This window comes from Vicugna pacos, chromosome 10 (genome assembly GCF_048564905.1).
Source record: "Vicugna pacos chromosome 10, VicPac4, whole genome shotgun sequence".
Taxonomy (NCBI): domain Eukaryota; kingdom Metazoa; phylum Chordata; class Mammalia; order Artiodactyla; family Camelidae; genus Vicugna; species Vicugna pacos.
Genome location: NC_132996.1, coordinates 8031056 through 8044096, shown reverse-complemented (window position 1 = coordinate 8044096; position 13041 = coordinate 8031056). Strand labels below are relative to the sequence as shown.

Below are 13041 nucleotides of genomic sequence, written 5' to 3'. Positions count from 1 at the left end.
TCCTTGTGCAAAGTAAAATTCATGTTAGATCTAAAAACATCACAGCAGAACCACGTAAGAGTAAGTGAAGCAAGGTTATGAATAATGAGACAACTCACCTCCTTTTTGAGAAAGTCACCTACGACTTCTGGGTGAAATCTGATCTGCTTTTCAAAGACGTAGTGAGAGAAAGATGGATTGGCAGAAGTCGTAACCTTTCACAAAGTTCAACTTGAGATATAGCAACGAACATGTAAAATTGAGTTTAGAAAGAACTTTCTCATCTATTATTTCTTGTCTTTTATTATAATTCTTTGAATAGACAAGAGTTCTGACATCATTATCCCCATTTTAAAGCATTTTCTCAGAAATGCTAAATACTTGCTTAAGATCTAAGAATAAGTTAGTAGCAAATGTCTGAAGAAATCTGACTTTGACTCCAAATGAGGTAGTTTCTTTACCATAACATACTTTCTTAAAGGCCTTAAAGACAGGCATGAAGTTATTTCAGACACCAGACTGGAAGATTTTGCTTCTGAAAAGCAAACCTGAAGAGGGAATTTAAAAACAACAATGAGAATCAGAACAACATTACCATTCATTGTGATTTTTTGCTATATTAAGTCATAATTAAAGTGAGAAAACAATAATAATTAGTAATATTATTAAACACTCACTGTACATAAGGCATGTTTTATGTGCATTATACTATTTAAATTTTCCAATATTTCCATGAAGCAGGAAAAAAATGATACACCATGACATCTTTAAAAGGCAATGGCAATAACAGAAACATGGAATTCTGACTTTCAAAGAATTCTTAAAGAAAGATTAAGTGGAAAGAAACGTAACTCAAGTTCTTAAATAAGCTTTTGCCATTTACCTAGGTAACTATCTCTGCCAAAGTTTATATCTTCAGAGGAAAAAAAAAGTCATGTCTGCCTTTTGTCTTCTAAGGTATAGAGTGGAAATGTATCATTGTCATGGTTTTAAGAAAGAAAAGGAAGAAAGAAGAGAGAAAGAAGGAAGAAAAAAGGAAGGAACGGAGGGCTGGAGAAAGGAAGAGATAAAGGAAGGGGGAATAATAGAAATAGATAATTCCTTCTGCTCATAATTCCTTACCAGAAATACAGCAGTTACTTTCTGAGTATACAATTAGGTTTCTTTTGAAGTGATCTTAGAATACTTAATCTGTTTTTTGGCATGGTTCTCACCAACAGTGCGTAAGATTCCCTTTTCTCCACATCCTTGCCATCACTAGTTATCTCTTGTCTTGCTGATAGCCATTCTGAAATGTGTGAGGTGATACCTCATTTTGGTTTTGCTTTGCATTGCCCTGATGATTAGTGATGTTGAGCACTTTTTTATGTACCTCTTGGTCATTTTTATGTGTAATTTGCAAAACTGTCTATTCAGTTCCTTTGCATCTTTTAAAATGAATTTTTAAGGGTTTTTTTTTTTTGTATGTTTGTTTTGATATTGAGTTGTATGAGTTCTTTGTATATTTTGGACATTAACTCCTTATCAGATAGATGGTTTGCAAACATTTTATTCCATCCCATAGGTTGCTTTTTCATTTTGTTGATGATTTTCTTTGCTCAGTGTTGAAGCTTTTTTTAGTTTGGTATATTCCCACTTGTTTATTTTTGCCTTTGTTGTCTTTGCTTTTGTGTGAAATGCAAAAAATTATTGCCAAGGTCAGTGTCAAGGAGCTTACCCCATGTGTTTGTTTTTTTTTTTTTCTAGTAGCTTTGTGGTTTCATGTCTTACATTCATGTCTTTAGTCCATTTGGAGTTGATTTTTATGTATGGTGTAAGGTAAGCATCTAGTTTCATTCTTTTACATGTGGTTGTCCAGTTTTCCCAGCATCACTTATTGAAGAAATTATCTTTTCCATATATATGTATTCTTGGCTCCTTTGTCATAAACTAATTGACTATATCTTTATGAGTTTATTTCAGGCAGCCTATTTTGTTCCATTAATCTATGTGTTGGTGTTTATGCCAATACCATACTGTGTTGTTTACTGTAGACTTTGTTATACAGTGTGAAATCAGTGAGTTTGATGCCTCCAACTCTATTCTTCCTTCTCAAGATGGCTTTGGCTATTCAGAGTTTTTGTGTTTCTTGCCATTGGGGTTTTAAAAAGTATTGCATTGAATTTGTGGCTCACTTTGAATAATATGGACATTTTAATCATATTCATGTTTCCAGTCCATGAGCATAGAATGTCTTTCCAGTTTTGTATCTTCAATTTCTTTCATCAGTTTTCAGAGTACAGATCATTTACCTCATTGGTTAAATTTATTCTTATGTACTCTTATTTTTTGATGCATTTTAAATGGATTATTTTCTTAATTTCTCTTTCTGATAATTTGCTACTAGTGGATAGAAATTCAACTAATTTTTGCATATTGATTTTGTATCCTTCAACTTAATGAATTTGTTCATTAGTTCCAAGTTTTCTTGTGGAATCTTTAAGTTTTTCAATATATAGTATTATGTCATCTGCAAATAGATACTTTTTTTACTTCTTACTTTCTGATTTGGATGCTTTTTATTTCTTTTTCCTTGCCTAATTGCTCAGGCTATTATTCCAATACTATGTTGAATAAATGAGTCAAGAATGGGCATCCTTCTTCCTTATCTTGAAGAGTTTTCATCTTTTCATTGTTTGGTATAATGTTAGCTGTGGGCTTGTCATGTATGGCTTTTATTATATTGTTACACATTCCCTCTATGCCTAGTTTGTGAGAGTGTTTATCATAAATAGATATGGTGTATCACATTGATGATTTACAGATGTTGAACCACATTAATCAAATAACGAAAAACAACATTATGAGCATCTGAATAAGTGCTAAAAAAAGCATTTGATAAATTCAGAATCTATTTATGATAAACAGTGTGTTCCATGTGTTCATGGGGAAGGTTATATTCTGCTGCTGTTGGATTGTATATTCTGTAATTATCTGTAAGTCCATCAGGTCCTACATGTAGTTTATGTTCAGTTCTTCTGTATGATTTTCTGTCTGAATGATGTGTTAAGTATTTTAAGGTTTTGGAATCCGTAAAAATGTATCTTGTGATATTCTTTTGTGATTATTAGTAAATATAGATTACAAAGAATAATTGAATCTGATAATGCAATAACTAAATATTTAATTAGAAATATTATAAATATTTTGGTAAATAGCATAATGATTTCCTGTATAACTAAATAGAGCATTTCTATAAGATATTTAATAATAAAAGTAGATTTTGTTCAAATAATGGAAAATGGAAAAAAATTATTTGTAATCATAATAGTGCACATCTTTTCTTAACAGGTGAGCTTAAAAGATTGCCATTTAGTGTCATTCAGGATCTACTAAGCATCATTTTTGCATGACTACAGAAAAAGGATATCTTTACAGAACCAGTTCCTTTTTGAAGTTCATAATCTGGGCCATCTTCAGACAGAAGGTACAGTTCATCTTTTATTAATATACTTTAGAAATTGAAAAGAGTGTTGAAGGAAAAAAAAAAGACATAAAGCCTGTGTTTACCATTTATAGAATTCCTTAACAACAGCTTAATATGCTAAAAATCATTTTTTTTACCCAAAATAAATGTTCTACCTTTAAATTGGAAAAAAAAATACCTTAATTGTGTTAGTAAACACAAAGACTCTAAAATATTCTGGTAATAACGTTATAGTGAAAGTAGTAAAATGTTTTGTATTATTACATTTTTAGTTTGATATGAACATAGCAAGTACATAAAATTGTTAAATTTCTGAAAACTATAATTGAAACAGTATTCTCATCTAGCATCTTGTTTCATATCTTCCTCAACCAACATATAATAATATGCTACTGAATGGATTCTGTGTGTTTGTTGTTGTTGTTTTTTGTCAGCCTGAGTTTAACAGCAGTACTTAGGTGAAACAGGCAGAAGTCATGGGCACAGAGAGGTTGAGTCATCCCCGAACTAATAAGAAATCTCACAAATGAAAATGACTTTTATGCCGTTTTCTCAGCTGATCCACATTCTCGTATACTTATACAACAACCAAAATTATTAAATATTAATTACATATATTTTGAGTAAAAATGACCATTGGATGATTAAATAATAGTGCTTTAAGATGAATACATTGAAGTGTTTTAGAATACATGATTAGACATAGATTTAATATTCATAACTATGCGAGCGTGAACAGATTACATCAATTTAATCCACTGTGTATTACTTAACTACAATATATATGGTGTATTTTTAGATAGTCAATCAAATAGGTCAGTCCATTTTGGATATATAATTATTTGTTCTTGTTTTCTAATTATTCATGAAATATTGGAAATATTGTAACCAGTTTCAAAGCTGCAATATGTCTTTCCTTTAATTTGTCAAGTTAATGGAAGTTAAGTGATTCAAAATATTGGAAAGTATTTTCCTTAGCCTATTCTATGGTTTCAGTTTCTTCAGATTTGAAAATTAGAGTAAAGGAGGAAAGTAGCTAAATCTGAATTTGAGAACAACTCTGTAGGAGAATGTAAGAGTTAAGAGTTTATCATTCAGTTTTACTTTCTATTAGTCATGCCCAAATTGTGGAGATCACTAAAGAAAATATTACATTTCAAATGCCTTTTATTCACTCAATTAAATAAAACCAATTTTTCATTTTTATTTGAGGTTGTAACTGAATCCTTAAGTTAATTTTAAGAATAAAAACAACCATAAAATTTTAATTTTCTTAAAGGCTAAAAAACAAGGGAAGAGAAAAGATACGGAAGTAGAATGAAAGTCTCTGACAGTGAAACCCCAAACCAGTGAAAAGAGTGAGTTTCCCATAAGTTAGTCCTTTGCTGTATTCTAATATCCGACAGATTTTTTCAGCCAAATTTTGCCATCATAGTTCTGCTCATTACAACAAAAATCATCTCAGAATAGGTTACATACACAAAATAAAACTAAAATAACAATTTGTGTTCTGTCTGCAAAAGATATATGCACGTTTGGAAGGTGTTATTTCCTGTATATAAAGAGTTTTGTCTTTAACTCTTGATCACTGAAGCATATTAACAAATCAAGCTCTACATTAATTTGCTACGTCTGTAATACCTGTGACTACCAGGGATAAATTACATCCAGACACTTTAATTGCATTCTGCGATGTTAGAAATTGTTTATTTATGATGCTTTTGACATTTTTCAAAGAAAGACAACTGAGCACAGCATAGCCACTGTAGGTGAGAGGACTTTAGATCTAATACTCACTTCCAGATGGATGATGGATATGCAATTTAAATTTATGGTAGGTGTTTCAGCAGATGGAAATAGAATGGAGTAAAATGCCTTTGCCACATGTGAACTGATGCATTTTATCAGTTACCGGCTGACTTGTATTAAATTTAAGCAGTTCAACGGAACTCTAATTTTTGAGAAGAGACTTTTTGTCAACCTATTAATAAATCTAGGTTTCAGGTTGAGGATGGGGAACTTATTTCACTATGCAGAGAACCTATGGACACAGGTTTGCAGAGCATAGTTCACTCTCGTTATGTCACTCATGCTATTGTTCTGCCCTGCTAATTGAAAAGCATATTGGTAGAATAGGAAGCAATTGAAATGAATGAGACCGCCTGAGCACTCCAGAAGGACGTAAGTGTATTAAAATTGATGAATCTGATGAGAGTGAATTCACAGTGTCACTTTAAATAAAGTCCCATTTCATTCATGTACTTGCACCTAATCTGTCACTACAACTACTAAAAACATTCAGAGGAGGCACTGACAGTTTCATCTTGTTGCAATCAACTAAATTCCTACCATAATAAGAGGTAACATATATTAAAAGGGGTCCTGAGTTCAGCTCTGATGATGAAATGTTTCACTCAATAATTTACACAACTCTAGCCAATAGGCATTGGCTCAGTTCCAAGGGAAAGAATTTCATTCCATTAGAAAAAAGCCTTAGTGGCTCTGGGTTTATAGATTCTCAGAACTGGCAAAATTCTTACCACCTATTGAAAAAAAAATCTTTAATTCTCGGTATCAGTGTATATAACTGTAGAGTATGATGGCTGATAAAAATGATTAGAATTGGAGGTGAGGAGTATAGCTCAGTGGTAGAGTGCGTGCTTAGCATGCACAAGGTCCTGGGTTCAGTAGCCAGTACCTCTAATTAGAAATAAATAAATAAACCTCAATAAGAATAGATTAGAATGTTCTTGCATTCTCAAAAATGATAAATTTAATTTTTCATTCTTATTATTCTTGAAAATTGTGTAGAGATTTGAAAGAATACATTTTTGCATACTTAATTGCTACATGCGTACATGTATGTTAACAGCATTGCTGCTTGTTATAATGTTTATGTATTATGTTATAATGTTATAATGTTTATAGAGTGGCGTCAGGAATTGACAAATTAAAATAATGGGAAAGTTCTATGAAAATAGTTTTGGCTGAAAATTAGAACTTTCTAACAGTTGGAATGTTCACAATAATCTTTCAGGGGCAATGTGTTCAAATCAATGGGAGAGTATAATTCCTACTTGTCAGGAAGGGAGATGGAAGAGTGTCCTCCAAAACTGTCATTCAAAAATAAAATCTTAGTTCACTTTGAGACGTTTTTATAAATACCAGTGTTTTGCCTCTTGAAAAAAATTAGTTATTTAATTTTAACCATATTTGTAAGGTTTTGTCTTTTGGGAGATACAATTTTCAAATATTTTATAGGAATATTTGTTGTATAAACTACTCAAAAATACGTAGATATGTGAACCAAAATAGAATGATTTAAATAATATTTCAGTTGGTATAAAATATTGTATAATTTGAAGTTGCATGAATTTTTTAGATAGCATTTATTTCTGTCTGCCAGTTGTAGAGGCAGGAGGGGGTGGTTTGAACTGGCTACCAAGGGATTATCTTCAATATCAGTTTATTCATAAAAGACATGTTAGTGAATTAATATTTGTCAAGTTGGAGTTCCTCAGAATATGAAGAAAACTAGTATTGCCCAAAGTAAGAAGGGGGAAAAGCAATAGTAAGTTTCAGTGTGATAATATGGTGGAATGCCTAGGTTTTATGTACATAGATCTTTGTTAACAAGATACAAGGCATTCACAAACTATAAACATGGAAACACTCCAAGTAATTTGAGTATGCAAAATACCTCATACATGATACTTGACCAATAAATAGTAACTTTTATTGAGTATTTCTATTGTGGAAAAAAATAATAAAAACAGAGGAAATATTGACACTTAGGCAATATCTTGTCTTCCTATACCTCTAAATCCCAAGGAGACTGAGTGTGGAAAATAAAAACCAAAATGATTTTTTGGCAGCAGCTTTCAAATATAAGATTCTGTTTAGTCCTGCTTATATACAAGCAATGGAAACCTTTAGCCTGAACGCTCTGCTAACTGATGCCTTAAGGCTATCCTACATAATATATGAGGGGCTTTGTCTCTACCAGTGTATGTCTGAAATCCAGTTACTCTTTCTGTACGTGGTAAATCCCAGACAGACAAATGATTAATAAGATACAGACTTTTTTCCCCCTGAAAAGTCACATTTGCTGAATGTATTGATGCAGTTCTGACAAATGGAAAGATTACAGGCTTTGGAATAAGGCAGACCCAGGATTGAATCCCTGCTATAAATTTGCTAACTGTAAACTCGGGCTTACTTGTTATGAACCTCAAGTTCCCCTCAGCTTGAAAAAGCAGATGCTGTCTTATTTTGCAAGGGTGTGAGAAGTTGAAATTAAACAAATCTGTCTGTCTGTCTGCCTGTCTATCATTTTACGCACACATATTTGGAGTTTGGTATCTGGCAGGTGCTTATTATGATTGCTGTTTTACTACTGAGTGAAACAAAACTTTACTGAGAGTGATGAGATTAAAAAAAAGTTTTGAAGGAAGGAAAGTAGAAGAAAGTGAGGGAAGGAAGGAGGGAAGGGTGGTGGGAGGCAGAGAATGTAGGAAAGAGATAGGGGGAAATGAAGCAAAGAAAGAAAAAAGAAAAAAGGGAAGAAAGAATGAAAGAGAAAGGAAGAAAGGAAGAAAAAAGAAACAAAAGAAGGAAGGAAGAAATGAGAGAAAGAGGGAAGAAGGGGAGAAAGAGAGGAAGGAGGAAAAGGGAAAAAGGAAAATAAAGAAAGAGAGAGAGTTTAGAGAGGGAGGAAGAGGGGGAAGAGCAGAAAGAAAAATAGATATGGCCCTTTTTCTGTAGCATTAATATTTGCATCCTGAGGCTGTTGAGGGATATAAGGTAAACATAGAAAACAAATTACCTGTCATAAAGTATAAAAATATAAAACAGAAAATTGACCTGTCATTATTAGAACATTGAATACAGAAAAAGCTCCCATTCATAATAAAAACAATGATTATATAATACTCTGCTGGATTTCATGTTGGCACATAGCACTATTTTCTTACTCATGTCCTCTCCAGTACATCAGAGGGCCTAGAGACCTAATAACTGCACTTCTCAGAAGACCTTCCGGTAAGACTCTGGATTAGATGCCCCTCAACAGGAAGCATGATACATGGAAGGTACAAGAGAAGTAGAAGTCTGATCATTGTCCTTCCAGCTGCAGTGACACCAGATGCTTTTCTTTGCATCTTATGCCTCAGTGCTGGAAGCTATGATCATTGCTGTCAGTTATCTATAATTTTTGCAATTTCTAACTATGTGAAGATTTAGCAGTGGTATTTTCAGATAGTTTTTTCTCCAGCCCTTTTAATAGTTTATTAGCACCTAATCTCTAAATTCTTTTCTGCTTGAAATACCATGAGTTTTATTTTTTTTCTTACCTGAACTTGGCAGATATAGAAAACGCCTAAAGATAAACAAATAAAAGTTAGATACACACATATAACAAATATATACAAAAGCCTAAAGAAATGCATAAAAGCATAGAGATATATGTTCATAGATGTGGAAACTCAATTTTATAAAAAGTCTTACTCCTCCCTCAATTAGTTTTGGTGTAACATCACAAATAATTAAGATAGTGTGTTAATGGGACAGGTTAGACTCCTGAAGTAGACATCTGGAATAAAATAGAAAGCTAGGCGGAGCCAAGATGGCAGAGTGGAGAGAATCACAGATCACCCTCTCCCACAAATACACCAAGAATTACATCTGCAGACTCATTGCATCGCACAAAACACCTGCTAATCTCTGGCAGAGTATCTCATTTCGAAATACAGGAGGATTCTCACAAAATCCGCCTGGAGGTCAGTGGGGACAGAAGCCGAGCTTCTGAGGCTCAGAGGAGAAAGTGACAACTGCTTGGTATATAGAACTAAGGAAAACTGCTACAGAGGGTCCCTGTGATCCCCGACTCTAAATGCCAGGCGTCAGGGATGAGACTGGACTGGCTGCTGGAGATCAGTAAGAAGCCCAGGGCAGGGGCCCACTGCATGGAGACAGCCTCAGGGGACCAGAGGGCAGTGTGAGCCCTGGCTAGGGGTGTGTGTGGAACAGAACAGCCTGGGACCCTGATTAAAAAGAACACCACTGTTGATGTATTTGTTGGGGAGGGGTGCAACACAGCCGCACCATAGCTGCTTTCTCTGCTTGGCTCCATTGCTGGTGTGTTCTTGGGAGAAGAGAGTTGGGGCTCAGTCATAGCCATCACTGCTGTGTGGAGGCGGAGCTGAAGGCTGAATCCATACCCTGAGGCCCTGCAGCTTTACTGTCAGACTTAGATTTGTTTACAGCCACAGGCAGAGAGGGTGGATTTGCTCTTTCTGGGCCCTTTGTGGACCCATGCCTCTGGGAAGACCAGACATTAAGCAGAGTTCTGAATCATGGCAGGGGCAAGTATGAGTATCTACAACAGGCAGGTGTACCTTACTGTATGTGGAGGCGGGACTGGGGTCCGCACTGACACTGGCACACCACAGATTCAGGTGTGTGACTACACACTTGCTGTGGTGGGTCCTAGCACCTGACATTAGCGGATCGATGCTGGTGGTTCCTAGGGCTCAGAACCTGGGGGACACGAGAGTAAGTGGGCCACATTCCACAGCTAAGTGGGGGACAAAGGCAGAATCAACAAATAGTACTTTGTAAATCCACATGACAAGTGACAGACAGCACTGCAGAGGGCATTTCCAGTAGAAATCTGCTTACTCTTTTTCCCAGCTGAAGCACTCCAACTCTGCCTACTACAAACCACAGCTCAAAAATGGAGCTAAAAGCCTCTATTCCAGCAACAGGGTTGCAGACCAGGCCCCTGTCAAGGCTGTGACAACAACAGAATAAAAAGGGAGGCCCAACTCAACAATAATCAGGGCCAGTTCTGAATACCACAAAACCAACCACACCCCAATCAAAGGGATAACAGCCAACACTCAAAGAAGAAAGATGTGGCAACCATCCATACTAAGAACAGCCCTCACAACAAAATTATTACATACACACAGTCTACACAGGAACTCTCCCACCTTAAATAAATAAAATCAAGCAAACAAAAAATAAAACAGTCCTACAAGACCACAGTAGATAACTAATACTCCTAAATTCATAGAGCCAGAAAATTGTAAGTAAAATGAAGAAACAGAAGAACTACTCCCAATTAAAAGAACAAGAGAAATCTTCTAAAAGAATGATCAATGAAATAGACCTTGATAGTCTACTAGATCATGACTTCAAAAAGGAAATGATCGATGAAATAAAGGAACTGAAAGAGTCTATCAGTAGAGACTTTGAAAAGGAAAATGAAACTATAAGGAAGAGCCAATTAAAAACAGAAAACTCAATTGCTGAGATAAGATCTGAGCTAAAGGCAGTCAAAAGCAGACTAGATGATGCAGAGGAATGGATAAGTATCTAAGAAGACAGGACAACAGAAGTCACCCAATCAGAACAACAGACAGAAAAGCAAATAAAAACCAATGAAAGCAATATAAGGGATCTGTGGGATAATATAAAGTATGCCAATCTAGGCATAAGAGGGGCCCCAGAAGGAGAAGAAAGAGAAAAGGGGATCGAAAAGATTTTTGAAGACATAATGACTGAAAACTTTCCAAACATAAAGAAGGAAACAGATATCCAAGTACAGGAGGCACAGAGGGTCCCAAACAAGAAGAACCAAACAGACCTACACCAAGACATATTATAATGAAGATGGGCAAAGTTAAAGATAAAGAAAGGATTCTGAAGGCAGCAAGAGAAAAACAAAGGGTTAATTACAAGGAAACTCCCATAAGGCTTTCAAATGATTTCTCTACACAAACACTGCTGGCCAGAAGGGAGTGGCAAGGTATATTCACAGTCCTGAATGAGAAAAAGCTGCAAACTAGGATACTCTATCTGGAAAGACTGTCCTTCAGAGTAGAGGGCGAGATAAATAATTTCAAAGACAAGAAAAAAACTAAGAGTTCAGCAATACTAAACCTATCATAAAAGAAATATTGAAAGCTCTACTCTAAATAGAAAAGAAACAAAACTTAAAGTCAGCAGAAGGAAGGAATAATAAAGATCAGATAAGACATAAATAAAATAGAGATTAAAAAAAATTGAAAAAGTCAATCAAACCAAGAGCTGGTATTTTAAAAAAGTAAACAAAATCAACAAACCTCTGGTCTCGCTCACCAAGAAGAAAAGAGAGAGCACACAAATAAACAAAATAAGAAATGAAAATGGAGAGATTACAAGCAACACCACAGAAATACAAAAAAATCATAAGAGAATACTGTGAACAACTGTATGGCAATAAATTGGACAATTAGAAGAAATGGACATGTTTCTAGAAACATACAGTCCACTTAAACTGAATCAAGAATAAATAGATTGTTTAAACAGACCTATCACGAGAAGTGAAATAGAATCAGCAGTAAAAACCTTCCTGAAAACAAAAGCCCAGGACCAGATGACTTCACTGGGGAATTCTGTCAAACATACAAAGAAGAGTTCAGACCAGTCCTTCTCCAACTCTTCCAAAAGTTTGAAAGGAGGGAACACTCCCAAACTCTATGAAGCCACCATCACCGTGATACCAAAGCCAGGCAAAAACACTACCAAACGAGAAAGCTATAGGTCAATATCGTTGATGAACATAGATGCAAAAATCCTCCATGAAAAATTAGTAAACAGAATCCAAAAACACATAAAAAAGGTTATATACCATGATCAAGTTGTATTCATCCCAGGGACAGAAGGATTGTTCAACATACGCAAATCAATCAACATGAGACACTACATCAACAAGAGAAAGGGCAAAAATCACATGATCATCTCAAGAGATGCAGAAAAAGCATCTGATAAAATTCAACACCCATTTACATTAAAAAAAAAAAAACTCTTACCAAACCGGGTATAGGGGAAAATGTCTCAGCAAAATAAAAACTATTTATGACAAACCTACAGCCAGCATAGTACTCAAGGGTGAAAAACTGTAAACCTTTCCACCAAAATCTGGAAAAAGACAAGGCCCACTCTTATCACTTCTATTCAATATAGTCTTGGAAGTCCTAGCCATAGAAATTAGGCAAGAAAAAGAAAGAAAAGGAATCTGAATTGGAAAAGAAGAGGTAAAATTGTCACTATATGTGAATGACATGCTATTTTATACAGAAAACCCTAAAGGCTCCACAAAAAAACTACTAGAGCTAATAAGAGAATTTGGCAAGGCAGAAGGATACAAGATTAACATACAGAAATTAGTGGCATTTCTTTACACTAAAAATGAAATATTAATAAAGGAAAGTAACAAAAGAATCCCTTTTAAAATTGCATCCAAAACAATAAAATACTTAGGAATAAATCTGACCAAGGAAGTGAAAGATTTATATGCAGAGAACTACAAAACATTCACTGAGAAAATTAAAGATGAATTAAAGAAATGGAAAGATACCCCATGTTCTTGGATTGGAAGAATATTGATAAAATGTCCATACTACCCAAAGCAATCTACAGATTTAATGTGATCCATATCAAGTTACCCAGTACATTTTTTACAGAATTAGAACAAACAATCCTAAAATGTATATAGAATTACAAAAGACTCTGAATTACCAGAGCATTACTGAAGAAAAAGAATGAAGTTG

The 13041-nt window shown here is 34.6% G+C and overlaps 1 protein-coding gene across 5 annotated transcripts in view; it reads left to right on the top strand.

Moving 5' to 3' along the window:
* Positions 1-13041, top strand: part of CNTN5 (contactin 5) — a 1006880-nt gene that overhangs the window by 235606 nt on the left and 758233 nt on the right. For 4 of the 5 annotated variants that reach the window (XM_072968925.1, XM_072968928.1, XM_072968926.1 and 1 more), the window contains exons 2-3: positions 3310-3445; positions 4725-4803. The gene's annotated coding sequence lies outside the window, so the exon portion shown is untranslated. The remainder of the gene's footprint in view (positions 1-3309; positions 3446-4724; positions 4804-13041) is intronic. The other variant, XM_072968929.1, reaches the window with a different exon arrangement.